This window comes from Dama dama, chromosome 32 (assembly GCF_033118175.1).
Source record: "Dama dama isolate Ldn47 chromosome 32, ASM3311817v1, whole genome shotgun sequence".
NCBI lineage: Eukaryota > Metazoa > Chordata > Mammalia > Artiodactyla > Cervidae > Dama > Dama dama.
This window is the reverse complement of record NC_083712.1, coordinates 29,746,123-29,759,201: the sequence shown is the minus strand read 5'-3', so window position 1 is coordinate 29,759,201 and position 13,079 is coordinate 29,746,123. Positions and strand designations below refer to the sequence as shown.

Sequence of the window (13,079 nt, the reverse complement as noted above, 5' to 3'; positions counted from 1 at the left end):
TAAACCCTGGTTTTGTTATATAATTCCCTGTTGAGAAGGGATAAGCAAAAAACAAAATCCACTTATTCAAACGGCTTAAAATTCTTACATCTCTTCAGACTTTAAAAGATACATTTAATTATCCACCTTTCCTTTAAGAAACAAAAATGGAGTCTCAGCATTAAGTCCCTCTCTGCTGCTTCTGTGTTCTGGTTACAAATAATTATGAAAACAGCATCGTGAGAAAGTTGAAGGAGGATTAAACAATTGATCTGAGGTCTGCGTGGCTTAACTTGGTTTACTTTTCATATCAATAGAAGACCACCGAGTACATCTGACACCTTGGAAGAGAACTGACTTGACCCGATGGGATGCATGTAGCGGCCTGTGTTGTGAAGGTGTCTCTTTGGGTCTATCAGGCAGCAGAGAGGCACTGGAGGGCACTAAGTTGATAAACCCCACAGTCATGGCAGGCTAAAATGCACAAAACAACTTCTACTACCCTGTGGTTAACATCTTATAGACGGTACGGATAAACAGTAAGGCCAAGAGCAACTGACATGGTGTTCAAATTCATTCAAGCCCTGTTTACGACCCCATTAAAACTGACCCACAGAGGAGTTCGGGGCACAGTCATTAGTTTCTCAGTTTGCACAAAAAATATTCTTTCAACCCTTCTTCCCACCTTCCTCAGATCCTCAGAGTACTTAGCGTGTAAGGCTATTCACTCATTTATAAATGTCTCAGTATTGCTTAATTTACTCCACATTCAAATGTTCATTACACTTTTCTCCTCTGAGCCAGACAGGAAGTGGATAATCCATCAGAGAGAAATATATATATGTCTCACTTTAATATAATCTCACTTTTGTGCAGTAACTTTATTGTTTTAGAAAATAGGTTTTAACTTATTGTTTCATGAGTTCTTTGAGTCTTTAGAGGAAAGACAATTGAGAACACTCAAATTCATTAAAACAAGGAAGGATGGCATTACAGAAAAAAGCCTGCTACGATCTTCTGATAAGTTAGTTAATACCCAAACAAACCCACTTATGGTGGCAGAGAAGCAATAAAAGACAGGGCAAGGTTTATTACTCTGATGAATCTTTTCAGTGTGGTGATGAAAGTAGCATCATAAAACACAAGATTCAGGACTGAACTTGAGGTTTTGAAGGATAGAGTGACTGGAACGTGTCACTCTGTTGACATTGAAGAATCTCAATCTCTATACTGAATCAAACAATATATCAAACTGTCCAATGAGAATTATCTGCACTTAACAGTTTTTCTTGTATTTATATCCATATCTCATCTCAGTAAGGAATTAAAGAATCTTTAAATAAAATCATAAAATAAACATTTTCCAGAAAATTGTATTGTTGGAAAAAAACATAAAAGTTCAACATTTTATTTTAAAAGATGTGGAAACTACTTTCTTCTCTATCCCCATGGCCATGGCACAAAGATAGACATGGAAAGAAAAGAAGCTAAATGTTTATTCTTTAAAAATATATTAAATACCTTGCTTCTTCTACTGTATAGAGGTTATTTCCATTGAATAGATTGTTAGACGTCAAACAATAGATTGTTAAAAAGTAAAAGTATTTGCTTTCTACATATTTTACTTAATAAGTGGTGAATAGCCAGAAATTCTCAACATCTACCTTTTCTGAACTATATTCAGACATGCTATCAGATCAGCACACACACAAGCCTTAATTGGACACAATTCTCCAGCCAGCATCACCACTTATTTAGAACATGCTCCTGATTTCTTATTAAAATGCCTTCATGCCAAGAGGCATGAAAGATGTATGGCATTATTTTTTCTAAAGAATGTTTAAATTATTTATGTAATACTTAACAAATCACAAAGTGTTTTCATATATGTGCTGTGCTTGGTCGCTTAGTTGTGTCCGACTCTTCGTGACTCTATGGACTGTAGCCTACCAGGCTCCTCTGTCTATGAGATTCTCCAGGCAAGAATACTGGAGTGGGTTGCCATCCCACCTCCAGGGAATCTTCCCAACCCAGGGATTGAACCCAGGTCTCCTGCATTGCAGACAGATTCTTTACTGTCTGAGCCTACTCATTTAAAGCCACTTCAGGAATACATAAATGCCTACTGATGTCTTGTCACTCTTATTCATTTCCCACCATTAAGAAAAAAGAAATGCCCCCAAATGACCAAAAATTGATCTAAAAAGCTGTGTTCATATAGCCATTCTTCTTAGGGGCAGTTGGTTAGAAAGAAATGATGTGAATAGGCCAAGGTTTGCATCTTGTGCAGATAATTTAATGGAAGGCTTACAATGGCTAAAAAGCATCAATTTCAAGAACTACAGAGATCAGGAATTTCACCTGCCTTTTCCTTTCTCTAATATAGATGAGAATCTCTTTCCTTTAGATATCAAACCATGGGAAAGCGACATGCCTATATTTAGTTTACATTTAACAATGTCCACTCATGAAATTAGGATGCATAATAAATGAGAACCTGTTGCTTCTATAGAAATCAGAATTAGAAAAACTGTAAAAAGCTGTCATTGATTTTTTAATAAATGGGATAGTTACTGACTTCACTATCACCCCTTTGCAATTACCAAGAGAAAATGGTAACGACCTAAGATCCATTTTATTTAATATGAAGAACCCATGTCTACAACCAGGTCAGGTAGGGATTTACCCTTGCTAGTTCCCTCCTGATCCAGGCCACAACTTCCACCCTTACCCTAACTAAAACTCCAGGTCTCCTGTTCTCTTTCCTGAGATTCCTGACACCAACCTTGCCTCATCAAACTTCCTACATTACCGTTTTGATCTTGTCTCTCCTGCACAAACTTCCCTGGAGCTCCTGCTCCACTGCTTAGAAAACAAGTCTAGACATCTCCCCGAGGTTTTTAAGGCTCTTCACGTGGCATGGAACTGTTCAGCTCCCTGCACGTGCTCCATACCCCAGCCAAAGTGAACCTGGTCCTTCTTCACCCCCAACACATCCCTGGCGGGAAATACTCTCCCATCCTCTCATTATGCAATTTTACTCATCCTTCAAGGCCTCAGCCAAGTGTCACCTCCTCTAGGCAGTCTTCCCAGATGCCTTCCAACAATTCCATCAATGGTTAACTTTTATTGAGCACTCACTGTGTACAAGGCCCAGTCTAAGCACTTAAGGTGTATGAATTCTCTGACTCCTCATATTGATCCTATCAGGTGAGCTGGGAATATCCTTAAGATATGAAGATGAGGGAACAAGTGGAGAAACAACCACTTCTTTCCATTCAATTGCCATAGTGTGACAGAGAGCAAAGACTTGCAGAAACGAGCAACCCCGATTTCCCTGAAACAAAAATATGTATCAATAAACAACGTTAAAAATACTAAGCCAAACCATGTGAATGCTGCATTACTACTGTGACTTTGACTCCCCCTGTGTCTGGTTTTGGAGGCCTCTAACTGGCTCTTGGGACAGTGTTTTTTAAAAAAAATCCCCCCCCGCCAGGCAATAGTGCCATCAGAAACTGAAAATGCAGTGGAAATACAACATGTTTAGATCTGGGATTTCTCTAAGCCAACAGCAGACAAATGTGTGAAGGGGGAAATAGGAAATTTTTATTGGAACCAGCTTCAGTGATGACTTGTGTTAGATGAATGAGGTTCGGGAGAACCTTTGGTGTCTGACTGGGAACCATGAGGCCGTATTTGCACACTTCCTGGCATGATGGGGTGACCCTAGCTTCCCCTCACCCCTCAACAGTAAGTGAGACAGAAATTCCCCAACACCGTCATCGTTCCGCTGAAGTCGCCATCTCAGTGGTTGAGCAATGACCGTCGGGTCTGAGCAGGATATGAGTACTTCCACCTTCCATCTGCTGTCTTCACGGTGGGAACCCTCTCTTCGAGCTTCCTGCCTTCTTTGCGATTTGCCAAGTGCTTCCAAAATCAGGCCTCAAGGCAAATGCTCCACGGAAAGCATCTCTTAAATACAATTCTAAGGAATCGGGAGGAATGTAAGAAAAGTCAAGCATGTTCCGGGTTCTGCGGATTCCCCCAACGGGCAGACTCGTGGGCACAGACCTGTGGAAATGCGGATGCTTTACCAGTCGTGGAGAAGCATGTCGGCTGTGTGAAGGCAGGCGCTGCTTTCTGATCTAAACCAGGATTCCTAACCCCGGTCACAAAAATTCCTTCAAACGGAAGGAAGAATTGCTTCAAAGGATCAGTTCTCCTGCCTCCATTCGGGGCACCACTTTACCGGACGGCCACACAGCTGGGCACCAACAGGCCCCCCTTCCCTGGCAGGTGGGTTTCTCGGGGGCAGAGGAGCAAACTACAGCCTCAGACACTTCACCTCGGAGGCTCTGAGCCCGGGTCCCGGCGGGCATCACCTGGGGGCGTCTTCTAAAACCACCCCCACCCCCACTCCCAAGTGCTCTCATTTTCTCCATCTAGAGAGGACTGGGACAACATCTTTTTAAAGAAGCTCCTAAGTAAATGTAAAGGTAGTCAGGATCCGGGACCACTGAACCAGGTAGCATTTCTTCATATTCCTTTATCCCAGACTCTTTCTTCCCAAGGTACCCTGGCATCCTTCCCACAGAACTCTCTGATAACCCTTGCTCCTCCCTGCACTCAGGAACTCTCTCCTAGCCCAAAGGGCAGGTGAGCCCTGGATTGGTCTGTAGGAAATACACGATTTAGTCATGTCATGTCGTGTCACGTCACTCCTCTGCTCAGAATTCCTCCGTGACTCCCACTGCCTTTCAGACACGACTCCTCAGCAGACCCACAGCCATCTTAACTCGCCCTCTGCCCAGCCGTTCTGCTCATGGAGGGCCTCCACATGCAAGCTCTGCTCCAGTCTTCCTGAACTCCTTGCAGTTCCCAGGATGCACAGGCTCTTCATCTCCTATCTCTCTTGCTGCAGATAAATTCTCCCTTTGCACCCCCATCAACCTCTCTGCTCCTATCCCCGGGATAGTGAGTACACCTACTAGAAGCTTCTTAATTCATTCATTTATCCCGAGAGACTACTATTTCCACATTGGAAGCACACTTAACATTTGTCTGAAGGACAAGAACCCATTGACATTTGACTGAGAACTACGACTTAAACCCCTATCTCTTTGCAGTTAATAAAAATAAATGTTCAACACACACACACACACACACACACACACACGCTGCCAAAAGATTGGCTATTGGGAGTTACTTATGTAAAGTGGGACTTCCCTGGTGGCTCAGACGGTAAGGCGTCTGCCTACAGTGCGGGAGACCCAGGTTCGATCCCTGGGTCGAGAAGATCCTCTGGAGGAAGAAATGGCAGCCCACTCCAGTACTCTTGCCTGGAAAATCCCATGGACAGAGGAGTGTGGTAGGCTATAGTCCATGGGGTCACGAAGAGTCCGACACAACTGAGCGACTTCACTATGTAAAGTGAATTTCTAGTTGGGCTAAGTCAGATAGCACAATGTATATGTTAATATTTATTAAACTCTTCTGTTATCTAATCACAGCAAAGATTATGACTAGCCACTAGCAACATTCCTACCCTCAGGTGCCTAAAAAAAATTCTAAACATCTGCTGTGTCTCTTCTCAAAGAGACCAGTGAGAAACTTCTGCAAGACCGATCAATATAATTCAGCTCCTGGGCCATCTGGCCTGCCAGTAGCTGACCCAAATCCACCTTTAGATATATTCTATATTTCTGTGTCTCTTTTTCTGTTTTGCATATAGGGTGATCGTTACCATCTTTCTAAATTCCATATATATGTGTTAGTATGCTGTAATGTTCTTTATCTTTCTGGCTTGCTTCACTCTGTATAATGGGCTCCAGTTTCATCCATCTCATTAGGACTGATTCAAATGAATTCTTTTTAACGGCTGAGTAATATTCCATGGTGTATATGTACCACAGCTTCCTTATCCATTCGTCTGCTGATGGGCATCTAGGTTGCTTCCATGTCCTGGCTATTATAAACAGTGCTGCGATGAACATTGGGGTGCACGTGTCTCTTTCAGATCTGGTTTCCTGTGTGTGTATGCCCAGAAGTGGGATTGCTGGGTCATATGGCAGTTCTATTTCCAGTTTTTTTAAGAAATCTCCACACTGTTTTCCATAGTGGCTGTACTAGTTTGCATTCCCACCAACAGTGTAAGAGGGTTCCCTTTTCTCCACACCCTCTCCAGCATTTATTGCTTGTAGATTTTGGATAGCAGCCATCCTGACTGGCGTGTAATGGTACCTCATTGTGGTTTTGATTATGGTGAAACAGATCACCAGCCCAGGTGGGATGCATGAGACAAGTGCTCGGGCCTGGTGCACTGGGAAGACCCAGAGGAATCGCGTGGAGAGGGAGGTGGGAGGGGGGATCGGGATGGAGAATACGCGTAAATCTATGGCTGATTCATATCAATGTATGACAAAACCCCCTGAAATGTTGTGAAGTAATTAGCCTCAAACTAATAAAAAATAAATAAATAAATAAAAAATAAAAAGCAGAGACATTACTTTGTCAACAACAACAACAAAAAGATATATTCTAGCCAGCCACACATTTACGTGCAGCTCATCAGCCTTCACTTCCCTGCTTAGCTCAATATTTATTTATTGCACATCCACGGTCTGTGCCGCCTGCTGTGTTCAGGACAATCAAAGACACAGGTCGCTGCCCTGAAGCAGGAAGCCAAAGGCAAAGGTAATTCACAATTGACGGACACTCAGCTGCTTCTCTTCTTATGAATGAGCTGGCTTCCAAAGGGCTCTTCTGAGATCCATGTATTTAAGTCCCAAGGGACCTTGTCCAGGCGGCCCCCAAGAGTCCCCATTTCATAGATGAGAGCCAGACTTCTAACACTGGCCCCTGGGCCCTTGCGCTTTCCTGCACCCTGTGACCCCATGGCCTCCAGGCTAACTGACCCACCCTCACAGGCCTCTTCTCACCCACCCCATGCTCCCTTTTCTGCTTTATCTTTTCTTCTCCCAAAACATTTATCATGTTTACTTTGTCTCTCCCCTCTGTAAACTCGCCAAAGGCCAGTTTCTTTGCCTGTTTTACTCTCTGATATATTCCAAGCACCACCAACAGTGTGGGATACACAGTAGTTACTTAATAAATACCATATAAATAAATAAACTGCAATGTGATTTTCTTCTAGTGAAGTGGTCTTATTTTTTTCAGATGAGAAGCCACAATGAGAAATACATCTTACATTGCGCCCCCCCACACATGCATATGTGTACCTGTGCACGCATTCATGTACACACACGTGTGTATATAAGCATATATAAAACTGAAACAAGTTTCCCCAAATAACACTTACAATAAGTAATGCAGTCTTACATTTTTTTAATGAAAAAAAAAATGCTATTTGTTACCTCCAAAAAAAAAAACCAACCTGTTTGAAATACACTGTTCTCACACAGCTTTTTCTTAAAGAAAAGGAAAGAGGAAAAGAAAGAAAAGAAAAAGGAAGGAAGGAAGGAAGGAAGAAAAGTAAACTAAGAAACCTTTGTATAGTACAGAGGAGGCTATGACGTGGCAAAGGAAACACACGTATGAATTCAGAGGCAGGCGGGGGAGGGAGGGGGCTACTGGGCATTCATTTCAATGCTCAGCCTTTATTTGGAGGGGTTGTGATCTTTTATAGAAGGCTGGATTGCAGGACAGGAGACTGGGAATAAAAGAGAATAAGCTAAGTGGAGAGCTGGCAAAGCACAGGTGTGTGTGTGAAGGTACGGTAAGCAGACTCGATTTACTGTAACACACAACAGAGGAAGGGGAGGGATGCAGTGAAAAGTAGGTCATGCCAAAGAGCAGACACAAGCATCTCCTTAGCCTGGTTACCCGATGAGCAACCAACATGATTTCCTCAGATATACAAGAACTTTGCACAAGTGTCCCAAGTTCCTACTAATAATCCGCCACAGAAAGGGGGCAAAGTATGACCTGTAACAGGTCAGCGAAACAGGTCCAGGAAAGAATCCACTGTTTAGTTAAGTAGCTTTAAGAACACAATCCTTCTGGACTGGTTTCCTCATCTGTAAAATCTGGGATTGCCATAGGCTGTGCAGATTCCTTAAGCTTCTGACTCTAAGAATTCCTTTATGCCCATTTCCCTTGTTTGTCAAGACAACAGTTAGACAAGGTTCCATCTGTCAATTTTCCACATTTATCATCAATTACATGGAGACATTCTCCTTCCCTCAAAAAACTGATCAACTGTACAAAATTGACTGGCTTATTGCTAAAATATCTAATTTGTTTCCTTTTTTGTGTGTGTGGGGGGATTGGGAACCATGCGAACATATGTGCCCCTGCACTGAAAGAATGGCGTCCTAACCACTGGATCGCCAGGCAATTCCCTCTAATTTGCTTCTTAATAGATCAATTTCTAGATTTGTTCCCTGAAGCCTATGATCATATTACAGAGAACTCAAAACCCTAGGCATTTTTGCATATGCATGTCTCCAGCCCTCAAACTAAAATTAGTCTTTACAGGAAGAAAACACTCCAACCCATAGAAAACTCTTGAGTTAAAAAAAAAAAAAAAATCAAAGTTTTACTTTGCGTATTGATCTTGTACATTTGTGTTTCAATTAACAGCACCATCTTGACATCAACTCAATCAGGGAACTGGGAGCTGGAAAGCCTCTTGGAACTTTTCCATTTTTTCCTCTTTACAAATGAGGAAGCTGGTCCAAAGTTTAGCTATCAATAATTTGCTTACGGTCACAGAGGGCACCCCCTCCCCCCACCAGCCCTCACTCCTGGTTAGAGAACTTACTGCCCATGGCAGTCTTGCCCACAAAGATTAGGCTGTTTTTCAATACAAGTAAGAACTGGGAGTTTTGAGGGAGTTCTCTTTTTAAGTTTTTTTTTTCTCTCCTACTTGAGATTCAGAGGCAGATATGTTGCTTTCTAGTAAAGAACATTCCTAGAAATAATATAAAGGAGGAGGGGGGCAGGACCCATTTTCCCTAATGATGTGATGACAACTTAATAAATGGCTCTGCTTTAAAGAAGGGACACATAAGGCAAGCCTACACCTGATATTGTGCACAGGAGTCCACACTCCAACAACGTAGAAATTAAATCAATTAAAATTTCCTTTGGGGATCACTGAGGTCAAGTGTTTGGAAAACACTATTTTTAACACACAAACCAGGAAAAAAAGCACATAGCTCACACCAAAAAATACATGCCCTTCCCGTGCGAAGGCCAACAGCTCTGCATGCATTTAAGCTCAGGCAGGACTGGGCGCTATCAGGCACTCCAGGCTCGAGCTGATCCAGTTGTTTCCAGGAACAGAAATCATCTCCCAATGAATCAGAAACTGGCACTTACTACCCAGCACACACACACACAAAATCAAACTTAAATGAAAATAAACTGTTAAGGAAATGGATATTGCATCATCACATCTTTCTACTTCATTGCAATCTGAGACAGAGCAAAACCCACCTCCATCTACATACACACACACACTCTCTCTTCCAGTATTCTGCACCAAATATTTATGCATTTCAAACCACCTATTGCTAAGAAAAAAGATATGAAGTAGTTTCTTAAATAGTAAATTATTTAAAGATAACTGGATAGATTAGGAAAATGATTTCAAGAGAGGAAGCCATCTTAAACCAACTTTAAGGGTCCTTGTTTTTCTGAGTCTCATTTTTTTTTCTTCCACTAAGTGAAGAAGATGGTTTAAGATTATATAATTTGCTTCCTTTTAAACTTATTTTTCAAGGCAAAAATACCTGGTTACAAACCTAAAATAGCACCTTCCTCCCTATCTCCACCATTCAAGATTGATACACTCATCTAGTCTTTCACATATGTCTGCAAAGCCTATTCTATAACATTAAGCACCTCTCCCCAATCTGTGGCTTTTGCCCTAAGTTCTACAGCATCATAGCCCAGGAAACATAAAATACTGTGCAAACTGCAGTGCTACAAAAACATGAAGTTAGAAATAAAGGGAATAGTGAGGGATGGTACAGAAACTATTCACTCATATTACAGTCCATCCTGACAGAGAAAAAAAGAAAATCTAGAATTGAACGAAACATCAGGCTGCCTTATCAAAGACCAATGAAAACAAAAACATAGCAGATACTAGTTAATACAAGCAGATTTTAGCCACTCCTATGTCTACCTCAAACAGGAAACACTACAGACAGACCTTGCTTTATTGTACTTCACAAATACCACAATTTTTACAAATGGAAGGTTTGTGGCAATTCTGTCAAGCAAGTCTATTATTGGGCCACTTTTTCAACAGCATTTTAAAAAATTAAGGTCTGCATTGTTTTTTTTTAAGATGTAATGCTATTGCACACTTAACAGATGACAGTATAATGTAAATGTAACTTTTATATGCACAAGGAAAGCAAAAAATCTGTATGACTTGCTTTATTCTTGTGGTCTGGAACCAAACCTGCAGAACCTCCAAGACACGCCTGGGTTCAATTCAACTTTCTGAGTCTTGAGCAAAAGGTGTAAGAAATAGAAGTATTATTGTCTTCTAGGCGAGCGAAAGAATTATTTTCATCAAAACTGCTTATGACATTCAGGCCTCCCAAACACACACAATCCACTGGTCAAAATTTGACCCAAGTATTTTTGTTTAGTTTAGGACATTACTGGTTTTATAACATACGCTTTTCCTACAAACACATTAAAATCCTCATTTTGTTGCTTCCCTGTTTTATTTACACAAGGGGACAGGAAGAGGTCTCCAGTTCCATTCAACTCACATATGACCTTGGACTAGTCCTTGAACTTCCAGGCAACTCAGCTGTCCCTCAGTAGGGAAGAGGCAATGTTTTTCCAGGCTGCCTTTGCACAGATCTGGAATTTCCCCTGGAATAACTTTTACAAATGCATAAGCACCATACAAGATCCCTTGTTGGTGTCACACAGTTTGAAAAATGGAGTTGTAAAGAGATGTCCTTGATGGTCTCTCCAAACTGGGAGGGCAGGTGAAAATGATTGCAGAATTTCGACATCCTCTATCTCCTTGGTTATCTGAGTGTGACAAAAAGGCATGGCAGGGTGGGAGTTCATGGGCCACAGGCCATTTCACCTCCCAGGTCCCTTCCTCTCGGCCTCCTAAGTGCTGCAGCCTGGGAAATGCTATGAACTCAGGGTGTGGAAAACTTTTGTCCCTCAGACATCCTCTGGAGACTCTTGCAAGGAGGAGGAAGGCGCCTTTCTGTCGAGCTGCAGGAAGCAGCCTCTAGCCCTCTCCGCAGGACACTCAGAGGTGGGGCAGGGGAGAGAACAAAATGTGGATGGGAGGCGTCAAAGGCATCTGAGGACTCTAGGCACTGACCTCAGCCTTCAGCTAGCTTTTGATTTTCCTCCTGGGGGCGGAAGGGAGAAGACATGAGAAGGCCACCCGGTTGAGGCAGAATGTGTAGATGGAAAAGGAGCTCACTTTCCACTGTGAAACTCACTCCAGTAGTAGCATAAAAAACAAGAATGAAGGATTAAGAGAGAGACTTGATTCCCACCATGTGTGTTGGCTTGACTTCAGCAAAGGAATACTGTTTTTACCTTTTGGTGCCCAAGAACATTATTTCCTAATAGGTAGGCCTTTTCAAGATGCCATTCAAAATGTTTCCAATGACCTCTGAGAGAAAACTTTCCCTTGGAAACATTATTTTGGAGTGCTTTCACTGAAGTAAGCACCATTCAGTAGAGTCAACGGAGACTAGAAAATGGTATCCAAAACTCCGTCTTCACATATTAAAGACAGAGGCTTGAGTTCTCGATTCACAAGGCCCCTGAGAGGGGACGCAGAGACCACTCATTTGTCAACCTGGGACCCTAACATTACAGCTCCCTGCCTACCAGCACAAAGAAACTGTGGAGTAACTGCAAGGCTCTGTTTGGCCACCGAATATTGTTTCCTCAACTGAATCAACTCCTGCCAAATGTATGTCTGCAACTGGAATCTACAGTCACAGACACCTGGTTGAAATCCTAGCTTGGTCATGTACAGTGAGTGATCTCAGGCAAGGTATTTAACTCTTTCAGGGCTCAGATTCCTCATCTTAAGGAATGGAAATAATTAGATCTACTTTGTGAGGTTGCATGAAGATTACATTTGACAATGAAAGCAAACTTAAGAATACATTTTAACTTCTATAATGTGGCTCAGCGGGTTAAGAGTCCGCCTGCAACGCAGGAGATGTGGGTTCTATCCCTGGGTCAAGAAGATCCCCTGGACGAGGGCATGGTAACCCACTCCAGTGCTTTTGCCTGGAGAATCCCCATGGACAGAGGAGCCTGGCAAGCTATAGTTCATAGGGTCGCAAAGGGTCGGACATGCCTGAGGTGACTGAGCATGCACACATAATGTCACTACTATTCTGTTAAAAGTCTATGTATTAAAAAAAAGTCTATGTATTTTTTATAAAAATTAAAAAGGAGTATCCACACTAGAGAAGGCTGACTGTTGCTTATAGAAACTATAAAAATTTTTATATATACGTATACATATATATGTACATAAACATATATATAGACATATACATATATATATATGTATAGGCTAAAAATACAAGACTTTATTCCTACCCACTGTTAATTATGATGACAAGAAGGAAATAGCTAGTGAAAAAAAAAGTTGAGACCCAACTAAAGAAGTTCCAGCAGAACTATACTTACTTATCATTAATGATGATAATCCTTAACAATAACACAGGCTCCCACAAGGAAAAGCGGAAACAGGCAGGAAGAGGCTTTCTCAGCTGGGAATCTTACCCATTTCACAGTAATTGGATTTCTGACTAATTTGAGGTGGAAAGAAAACACCACTGATCATACTCCCTGCAGTCATCTATTCCTATAAAAATGTATTTTAACCCTACAGCACTGTCTTCCTTAAAAAGAGTAAGAATTACCCTCAAGTTCTGGAATTCCTCTCTACACAATGGCCACACAATCAGATACACAGACAACTGTGAAAATCCACTCCAGAAAAGCATTCTCCTCCTAATTTCATAGCCATGGAAAAGAGGCACTTGAACTGTGCTTTTTAGGACACAGTGTTGGGCATTTATAACCTTATGGCTGAGCATCAGTTTCCACCA

The 13,079-nt window shown here is 41.8% G+C and overlaps 1 protein-coding gene across 6 annotated transcripts in view; it reads right to left on the bottom strand.

Annotated features, from left to right (window-relative positions):
• Positions 1-13,079, bottom strand: part of DLC1 (DLC1 Rho GTPase activating protein) — a 409,749-nt gene that overhangs the window by 29,849 nt on the left and 366,821 nt on the right. The window lies entirely within an intron of this gene.